The 10,263-nt window shown below is 33.1% G+C and overlaps 2 long non-coding RNA genes and 1 pseudogene across 2 annotated transcripts; all 3 read right to left on the bottom strand.

Annotated features, from left to right (window-relative positions):
• Positions 1-1,652: 1,652 nt before the first annotated feature.
• On the bottom strand, positions 1,653-2,750 carry LOC121231993 (uncharacterized). The gene is made up of 2 exons (XR_005930214.1): positions 2,172-2,750; positions 1,653-1,875 (listed from the first exon to the last, which is right to left on the bottom strand). It is a non-coding gene; the product is annotated as an uncharacterized lncRNA (long non-coding RNA).
• Positions 2,751-2,987: 237 nt separating this feature from the next.
• LOC121231992 (uncharacterized) lies at positions 2,988-4,121 on the bottom strand. The gene is made up of 2 exons (XR_005930213.1): positions 3,680-4,121; positions 2,988-3,365 (listed from the first exon to the last, which is right to left on the bottom strand). It is a non-coding gene; the product is annotated as an uncharacterized lncRNA (long non-coding RNA).
• Positions 4,122-5,179: 1,058 nt separating this feature from the next.
• LOC121232314 (calcium-transporting ATPase 2, plasma membrane-type-like) lies at positions 5,180-8,334 on the bottom strand (annotated as a pseudogene).
• Between the last annotated feature and the right edge of the window lie 1,929 nt (positions 8,335-10,263).

The following is a 10,263-nucleotide window of genomic DNA, read 5'->3' as shown; positions in this document are numbered from 1 at the left end:
TTTATCATTTGGTTCTTGTACTTTTTTAGGCTTTCCAATTTAGTTTCAAAAGTGATTTTCACCCTACTAATTCATAATCCAATTTGTCCTCATGTCAAATAGGAAATAAAAACTCTTATTTCCCTTTTTGGCTAAATTTATATTTTAGTCCTCAAACTTTTTAAATTTTATTTTTATCACATTTTCACTTCTAATTTTCATTCATTAAATCCCATATCCAAAATCACCTCACCTTCATGAATGTTTTTTTATTTTCCAAAATTTCCAAATTTTCTTGAACATTTACTTTATCCGATGCTAGAATAATGCCACATGTCACATCGGATATTTTGAGATGTTATAAATGATTTTCATGAATTTTATATAATTTAATTGGTACAATAAAAAGCTTGACTCTTAGGTTTACATATTTTTCCTATATATATACCTGAAGCTTTTTTTTTTTATATTTTATATTTTATATTTTCTATTTTTAGATTTTTTAAAATTTTATACATATCTTTGGGAATTTTTTTAAAAATTATGATCAAATTAATAGCAAATGAAAACATTGAGGACTTAATTTATTATTATATCAATCAAAATTATGTATAATAAATAAAAAATTATCAATTATTGTGATTAATTATTTTTAACACTCACTTTCAAATTTGATATAGATAAAATGGTTTCGATATTTTTAAGAGAGATAAATTTACCTAATATCAAATTTGAGAGAGAGTTTGTAAATTATTCCATTGATGAAAAGGGGTGGTTTAAGGTCCAATTAATAGGCCAAGTTACAGCAGTTAAAAATAAATAAATATTCCTAATTAAAAATCTATTTAATTGTGTAAATAAAATTCCTATAGACCAATAATACTTAGGTGATGTGTTAATAGGAATTGACAAAAACCTTTTTTATCTAAACAACCAATAAGGAATGGATTATTTAAAATTTAAAATTGAGATCTTCTTATTTTTCTTTTGGCTAGAGAAAAATAAACTAAAATATATAATGATAAATTTTAATTCTTTAGGTTTATTTCTTTTTTTTCATTTTAGTCCTTTTTTTTATCATTTTGATGCTCAATCTTTAAAATTTAATTAAATTGTTGTTTTTTAGATGGAAAAGTTAACTAAATTGTTAAAACTATAATGACACTAATTTGACAACTCGTATGGCAATCAACATATAATTTATAAAAATTCAAAATAATTAATAAAAATAATTAATTTATTCAACAAGTTTTTTAAAAAAGTTTGTATATATATTCCAAAAATTATCCAATTCATTAATGAAATGCATGTAGAGTACCATGCAGGTTGTCATGTCCGTTGAGGGGGATCGACTCCTTCAAGAGAAGTTTTCAATGTGTCGTTTGTTGGGTAGCCGACTGGTACCATGGTTGCAAAGGTTATATAAGTACCAGGTTGGTGGTTCGAGCCACCTCACACTTAGGTAGCTCAGTTATTATTTACACGCTCTATATTGACATCTCTCTCGAGTCTTGCAGGTTATATCTCCACCACCCAAGGCGCCCCCTCTGTGAACCATATACAACTCTCCACAGGGGCTGGGGTAAAAACCCCGACACAGGGGCTGTAATAGCCAAATTCGGCCTAAAAGCCCAAATCAATAAAACAAAAAATAAAACCCACCAAAAAAATCATAAAAGTCCAAAATTTGCAGTCCATTTTTACAAATATCAGGGCCCAATTCACAAACCAAACAACAACCCATTACATAATAACCCAAACCCAATTACAAGCCCAAACTAAACCCTAGCCCAACTATCCTAAAACATTTCAGCAAACAAACCCTAGCCCCCCAAACTTCAGCCGCCGCACGCCTCTGCCACCAGTGTCTGTCGTCGCCTCCCACGCTTCTAACACCTGTAAGAGAAGTAAATGCAACAGCAAAGAGGCACACACAAGATAGGAAAAACAATAGCAAAAAGACAAAACAATAGAGATTAACAGTCTGTAACTCGGCTATAAAAGTCGAAATATTTCCCTTGTATTTTTTTTACGCACATTAAGAAATCAAAAGCAAAACAGAAGAAAAAAGGTTGATTTTCGATTTTGTTTTCTTTTTTTTTTCTTTTCGATTTCCTTTTTTTTATTTATTTTCTATTTTCAAATCTATTTTAAATAAAAATATAAAAAGGAAAAGAGGAGTAAAAGCTTACATGAGCCATCCCGCGGTTTCGTCGTCGGAAGTTCTTCTCCGGCTCCGAAATCAGACTAATAAAGGGAGGAGAGTCCTTTTTTTCTTCAATCTTTTTGGACTAGGAAGGTTTGCCTTCGTATCTGCTTTAAAGAAGGCCAAAATCTGATCTTTGCGTGGCTCCGACTGTCGCTCGCAGTGGAGCCACAGTGGTCCGGTGCTGTGCGATAAGAGATTTTTGAAACCCTCACAGAGGAAAAGAAAGAGAAGAGGGGAAGGGTTTTGAATTATTTAAAAAAAGCAACAGAATGAATTTTTTTAAAATTTTTTTGCTTAAATAGCAATGTAAAACGACAGTGTTTTGGACCCCCACGCCTCAAAACGGTGCCGTTTTGGGGGCGGTTCGACCCGACCCGATTGGAGAGAATCTGTGCGTTTTTGTAAAGCCAAAGGGCTATTTGCGCTGCGGGTCTTTCCGTTTTGCCACTTGCTTTCAATGTGACCCTTTTGCTTTTTCTTTTGTCTTTTTAATTTGCCCCAAGGTTTTGTGTTTGATTCACTTCAGTCTTGCGTGAAACGGTGCGCAGAGAACTTCGGGAATAATTTCTCAATCAGTCTTCAAACTTTGCGCGCTTGTTTATTTTTTACCCCGTTTTTTTATTTTGTTATAGTTTTTACTTCTAATTTCATTTTTGTTCCAATTTTATCCTTAATTAGTTTGATTTTAATCCTTTTTATTTATTTTTTTATTTATTCCTTTGTTATATACATTATTTATTTTAAACAGTTTTATATTTCATTTGTTAAATTTTCTATATATCATTAAATTGTTCTATTGTTTATTTTAAATCGTTCTATTGTTATTCATTTTAAGTTCTTCCACATATTATGTGTAGGTACCCAAATTTACTCGGGCCCAGAATTGTTAATCAGCCCAAAGAAAACAGAAATATAAACTGAAATCTAATTACAATAACAGCCCAATAAAGCCCAAATCCTACCCAACCTAAACCCAACTAAGCCCAAACCCGGATGGCCCGATAGGCCCAACCTAAACCCAAATCTCAGCCAAGTCCAACCCTAGTTTCCCCTAGTGCGCCGTACCCGTCTTCTGCCACCCACGTGCTTCGTCAGTAAGACCAACACCCGAGGCTCGGCTCTCCTGTCTCGTTGCACCAAAATGGTAACCTCCGCATCCTTGACCTCCTACATAGACCTGCAAATACGCAAAAAGGAAAGCCAGCAGACCAAACCAGAAACATAGACAGAACAGAAACAACAATGGCAGATAGAGTAGCAAGCTAGTAATAAACAATGAATATTACTTCGGCTATATAGCTAAGAGCAAAAAATGTAACCTTTTTACGTGGAGATTGAAATAAAAAACAACAATAAAAAATCAGATTGAAGAAAAGGTGATTTTTCTTCGCTTTTATTCTATTTTTCTTTTAAACCCGAAAGCAAAAAAAGGGATTTGAATACATTGATAAAGAATAATAATAAAAAGGGAAGGGGAAGATATGCACTCACTGGAGGTGTTTCGTCTTCCTCCGTCGGTCTTTCTCTTCGCGCCAAGGCCCAAAACCCCTTGGGGTCCTATTCGGGGTTCGACGGCACGACGGTTTTCAGAGAAACTTTCCCATTTTCTCTCTTTCCTCACTCTCCTCGCGAAGGCCGGCGACTTCATCTCCAAGAGAGCTCGAAAATGGGCGTTTTAAGGTCACCACAGACGGTTGTGCAGTCGTTGGTGTCCGATGACATGAACTCGGCAGTCCCCAAGGCCAGAGTTTGAGGGCGAGAAAGAATAGGGGGAAGGTTGAGAGAGCATTTAGGGCTTTCTGTTTTTCTTTCTCTTTTTTTTTTTTGTTTTTCTTTTTGAAGAATGATTAGGGGCACGTTTGGTTCGCTGTATTGGATTAGAGGCGTATTGGATTAGAGGTATATTGGATTAGAGGTGTAATAGCTAATCCACTGTTTGGTTGAATGTAATGGAATAGAGGCGTAATAGTAATCTTGTGTTTGGTTGAATGGAATAGAGGTGTAATAGCATAATGGAAAAAACTAAAATGACTAAAATACCCTTAGCATAAATTTGTTTTGGTAAATGATTATTGTTATTGTTATTTAAATTATAATAAGATTATTATTATCAATAATAAATAATTTAATCATATTTAAACATAATTATTATTAAATATATTTTAATTAAAATATATAATTTAATAAAATTCTTAATAATTAATATTCTTATATTAATTTACTCAAATCATAATATATGATACTGTAAAATATAAATTAACATAATTATTATTAAATATATTTTAATTAAACTATATAATTTAATAAAATTCTTAATAATTAATATTCTTATATTAATTTACTCAAATCATAATATATGATACTGTAAAATATAAATTAACATAATTATTATTAAATATATAACTTGAAAATTATATTCTGCATAAACATAATTAACTTATACTAAGAAAAAGTTAGATGAAAATGAAATTGTACATCATAATCAATATGTTCAAAAGTTTTACAACATCAAAAAGTTTGAACATTGATATTTAATGGTGAGAAAGAAATCTTCTGACCCATTCCAATCGGGCAACAGAAGGTAAACTGAAGAAAACGATCATTTGAGTTGGATGATCGGGAATTTTACTCAAAGCATCATACCGCTGATCGTCGGTTAAATTTTCTCTCTTAAGAACCTTATCAGGCGCATTCCCGGAGTTGAGCCCAAAGTAATTCATTCTAGGCTTGCATCTCCCTATATTGTTGGATTGTAGCCTGCAAATCTTCTCTTGCTCATGTATTTTAGCATTTCCATTCATCTTGACTATTTATCAAAATGGTGGAAGAAAATAGAAGGGTATGATTGTTGCTCTATCATTGGAATTATAGAAAGGATGGATTATAGGTTTCTACAGCATCACTTTTATTTGGTGTCTAGATCTACCTTAGTGTTAATAATGGATGGAATCTTGGTCTTTTTTTCTCCTAATGATGATAACTCCTTGAAGGTAGAGACAACTTTTTGCTTATTTCTCAGATGATGTTAACTGTTATAATAATTAAGTTAGACAATATTTAGGGGTGCACAATGGTAATGGTTCACACTATGAATAGTGTAGAGGCTAAGCTCATGTAAATTCCAGGTGCTGGTAAGAATTCTTCCCTATACATCACGAAGAGTGACATTAAGGCTTCCTTGATGTTCTTCACAAAATCCAGGCATATAGGCTTCATACTGGGACCAGCTTCAAAGCAGCAGCGATCGGCATGCTGAAGAACCCGATCGGTTGGCGGCTCGGTTGCAAGTGCAAGTGCTCCTAAAGTATCCATGATCATATTCACCCACAATAGCTGAACAGCTGTCAGAGGAGCACTCCCTGCAGCATAAGAAAATATGAGAAATTTTATATTGTTCGGAGTTTTCGTTTCCTTGATACTTACACTCATGAACACATAACCATATTTCATATTCCTGTTCAAGTGATTATCATTTGCAAAGAAGCTAGAACATTGGTTTAAAATATTAGTAGGCAAACATATTCCGTTGTTACCTGTCAAACATGCTGAGGAGAAGTTAACAATTAAGGCAACAATGTTGACAGTCAGTTGAAACTGTACAAATTTCTGAATATTTATGTACACTGAACGGCCCCATTTGGCCACTGTCAGAATTGTTGAGAAATTGTCATCAAGAATGATGACATCAACACTCTCCTTAGCCACCTGGAATTGAGAATTGAGATTAGTTGAATCTTGATTTTGGTAAATATCACGCAGTACATATACTTGAGCAAAATATTTTACTAGGATCTAACAAAGAATCATTATCATAACACTAGTATCAGGCGCATGAAAGAATATCAGTTCGCAATTGCTTTACCAGAGTATGCTTGTCCATAGGAGAAGATCGAGCTATCACCTGCAAAACGAGAATTGAGGTATGAATTACAGGATTTATCCTTTTGTTAGAAGCACCTAACTGGTATTTGAAGCAAAAATAACAATGGGAGGACACCTGAATCTTAGGAATTAACTTGAGCAAAGAACTCCAGCAATTTCAGTGCCTCATCGCCAGACCAACTCCAGATAGTCCCTTCTTGCAGTTTACTCCTTAACAGTCCTTGCACCATTACGGCAAAAGTCACTACAGCAAAAAACAGGCCTACCTTCCCAATGATAGTTGCTACTCCATTCAATTTCACCTGCAGTGGGGTCTCATCATCTCCCCATTCACTGAGGGTTGCCATCAATTTGCCCCATTGAGTTCTCATCCCAACAGTGGTAACCAACATCTTGCATGATCCATCTTGAAGCTTAGTACCAGAAAGCATAAAAGGGTTTTTATCATTCACCACTACTGGCTCACTCTCCCCTGTTAAACTTGATTCATCGATTAGCACGGAAAATCCCGACACAAAAAGGCCATCAGCAGGGACTTGGTCACCAATATTAAGGTGTACAATATCACCAGGAAGCAAATCATATATGGATAATTTCTGCCTACAATCATTTCTTGTTACCTGAATGGTGATTTTCTTTTTCTCCTTGTCCAAATCCTTAAACTGCAAAGATTGGCGATAATCGCTGGTTGCCGTGACGAACACGACTAATAAGATACTTGCAACAATCCCAAGTCCATCATGAGCTCCGGCTGGCCAACCTTCCATTGCTATCCCAACGACCAACGACACAATAGCACATGCCCCAAGGATCATAAGAGTCATATCCTGAAGAGCTTCCCAAACAAAGACCCAGAATCCCTTAGCTTCAGGCTCAGCAAACTTATTGATTCCATAAATCTCTTGTCTTTTACTCAACAAAGCAGCATCAGAACTTAGTCCAGTGTTGGTGGATGTGGAGAGTTTTTCAGCAATGCCACTTACTCCACCATGAAACTTTAGTTTCTTCACATCATGGCCTTCCACAATGGATCCTAACTCATCAGCACAAAGTTGAAAACCAGCAGCTATGACTTGCTCAGGAACAACATAGTCACTAGGTTGTACACCTGCAAAACGAAGATTCATTTATACATATTCAAAGGCGTTTTACGAAATAAAAACGTGAACAAAGTTGAATTTGCAGCAAACGGTCTCACCTGATATAAACTGAAAGGCAGCTTTCGAAACCAGTACAGCAATTCTCAATTTTTCCTGCAATTTTCCATAATAATAACAATCTCTACATTGCCATAATCCCACTACCATATTAGAAACGCAAAGCCAATTAACAAAACTAAAAAATTCTGCTCATTTCTCTCATGATAATCACTAATCAGTATATCTTTACTACATTTAGAAAATGATGAAAAATTGAAAATGATATTTGAGCAATCTCTAAATGAGAGAGTGGATTGAAAAGTGAAGGGACCTGATTAGTGCGACGCATAGCAGCAGCCTCATAACGTTTGGAGAGGTTGGCAGTGAATCAAAACCGCCGTTTCGGATTCTTCACGAAACCAACAACTGTCCTCCATTTTTCCAATGCTTCATCCGACGAATGCTTCGATTTCAAATCGAAGTTCTGGTTCAAATAACTATCCATCAATCCTTTCTTTCAAAAATGTTTCAAATCGCCTTTGTTCCTAAAACAGCTACCTCAGCTTCATTCAAATAATCGAAGAAAAATAACTGTGGAAACCGATTAAAGATAAAAAGAGAGGGGAATTTCCGGTACTGCTTGCAACAGCAACGCGGAAGTTTGTGAGAAAAATTGGTGGGAAATAAATAAGATCAAAATGGAATAGAAAAGAAACTGAGAAAATTCTTTTAAAGAAATGGAGGATCCGAAATTTGATGCAGTTTAGTAGAGTGTTTGAACTGGTATTTTCCTTCTACTATTTAGGAACGGATTTAAAGTCAAAAGTATTCCATTTTTGCAGCAAAACTAAGCACGAAAGGCGAAGCAAGAAATTGGGGCTACTGGCCGAAGGCGAAGCAAGCAATGAAAGAGATAAAGGAGAGACAAACCCAGGAAACAGAGGGCAAATTAGGGCGTGAAACTAAAACGGATGTAAACTGAGGAGGAGTCAGGGATTAGAAAACAGAGATTTTCGGGGATTAGGGCCGTAACGTATTAGGGGTGTATTAGCCAATACATTGAACCAAACAACTGCTTAAGAGGGGCTTAAGTGGGGCCCACGGATTAGGGGTGTATTGGCTAATCCAATACACCCAACCAAACATAGTGTAGGTGTTTAGGTTTTTAGGTTTTTTTTTCTTTTATACATCATAAAACGACGTCGTTTAGAGCCCTTTGCAATGGCTTCAAAACGGCATCGTATAGGGCCACCTGATTCGACCCGACCCGATTGCCCCTGGGATCCGCGTGCTTCTGCAGTGAGGGGATAATTGCACGATGGGTCCTCCCCTTTCACACGAGCATTCAATTGCGCCTCGCTTATTTTGTTTCGTTTTTCTAAATTTGGTTCTGTAATTCGCGCATGTTTGCAAATGGGTCCGTGCCTTAATGCAGCGTTTTGGGACCTGGAAAATTTCCAGATTTGATCCCTGTGAATTCGCACGCGTCGCACGATTGGTCCCTATTGTCTTCCCAATAATTTATTCTATTTACAGATTATCCCTCTTATTTTAAATTTGTTTTAATTAAGTCTATTATCGATCCAATGCTTATTTTTTTAAAAGAATTCGCTTAAACCTTTTATGTGTCGAGATTACTTTATTTATTTTATTTTGTAAAAAATATATATTGTTCTAACACCTTCACGTTATATTGTTCTAATATTTTGCATAATGTTCCGTTCAAATATTTTATACATTTATACATATACATTATTTTAATTGAACTTTCCACTTAAAATATTCATTATTTTAAAGTTCATGATATTATATAGGTGTTGAGATACTTTAATAATTCCACTTTGTTTTTTTATGGAACCACCATTCTAAAATTCTTTTATATCATATTATTTTGACGTTTTACATAGCATTTCGTTTTAATATTTTTATATACTTGTGTACATGTATTAATTTAGTTGAGCTTTTTATTTGGAAATACTTATATTCTAAAATCAATCTAGGTATATTTGTTAATCTATTTTAATTATTTCGCTTTGTTTTCATCTGTATAAATATTTTGAAGTTTGTTTTATCATGTTATTTTAATATTTTTGTATAATGTCTCATCTAAATATTTTTGTGTATATCTGTCCATATATTATTTCAATGGCTAAATTGTTGTTTTAAAATTTGTTTTCGTGCTTATAAAATTATTGTTTTGAAATTCTTTATATTGTATTATTTTAATATATTATACAGCATCTCATTCAAACACTTTTGTATATATTGGTACGTATATAACAAAACTAATTTAATCCTATATACATATTTAATTCCATGTTATTCTTGCATATATTTTTTTTCTAAATTTATTTATGTATATATATATGTTTTTAAATCTATTATACGTATAAGTATTTCCTAATCTCATATTTTATTATATATTTTTACTCTCCTTTTATATTCTATGTATATTATTAATCTCATTTTATTTTGCATATGTAATTTCTTTTAAAGTTATTTACATAGTACGTATTGATGTTATTTAAAGAAAAATCTCACATGTCTTATGTTTTTTTTTACATTATTATTATACGTATATATACATATTGGTATTTATGTTTGACCTATACATCACTAAATTCGTGTGTTTGTACATATAGTTTTTATTATATACATAATTATGATTTTTTTTTAAATCTGTTACACATATGACTTATGGAAAAATTAATTTAGTCTTATATACATTATTAATTTCATGCAAATTTTTTACAACTAATAATTCCCAAATCTATTTATATATATATATATATGTTTTGTGAACCTATTATGTATATTTCTTAAAGTTATATCTTATTATGTATCCTTGCTATACTTTCACATTCTATATATTATCAAATTTTTCTTTATTGAGTGTATTTTAATAAACATTTTTACATGCGTATATTATTTGATTTAAAAATTTTCATTTTATAACGCATATTTTAATGAATGTATATACATCTTTAGTTTGTTTTTACAAATAGTTTCAAATTCAACAATTCATTTATAATATATTATGTGTTCATCCTTTTA

Source organism: Gossypium hirsutum, chromosome A07 (assembly GCF_007990345.1).
Source record: "Gossypium hirsutum isolate 1008001.06 chromosome A07, Gossypium_hirsutum_v2.1, whole genome shotgun sequence".
In the NCBI taxonomy this organism is placed as follows: Eukaryota; Viridiplantae; Streptophyta; class Magnoliopsida; order Malvales; family Malvaceae; genus Gossypium; species Gossypium hirsutum.
Note: the sequence above shows the minus strand (reverse complement) of the source record. Positions and strands in the feature narration are given on the sequence as shown.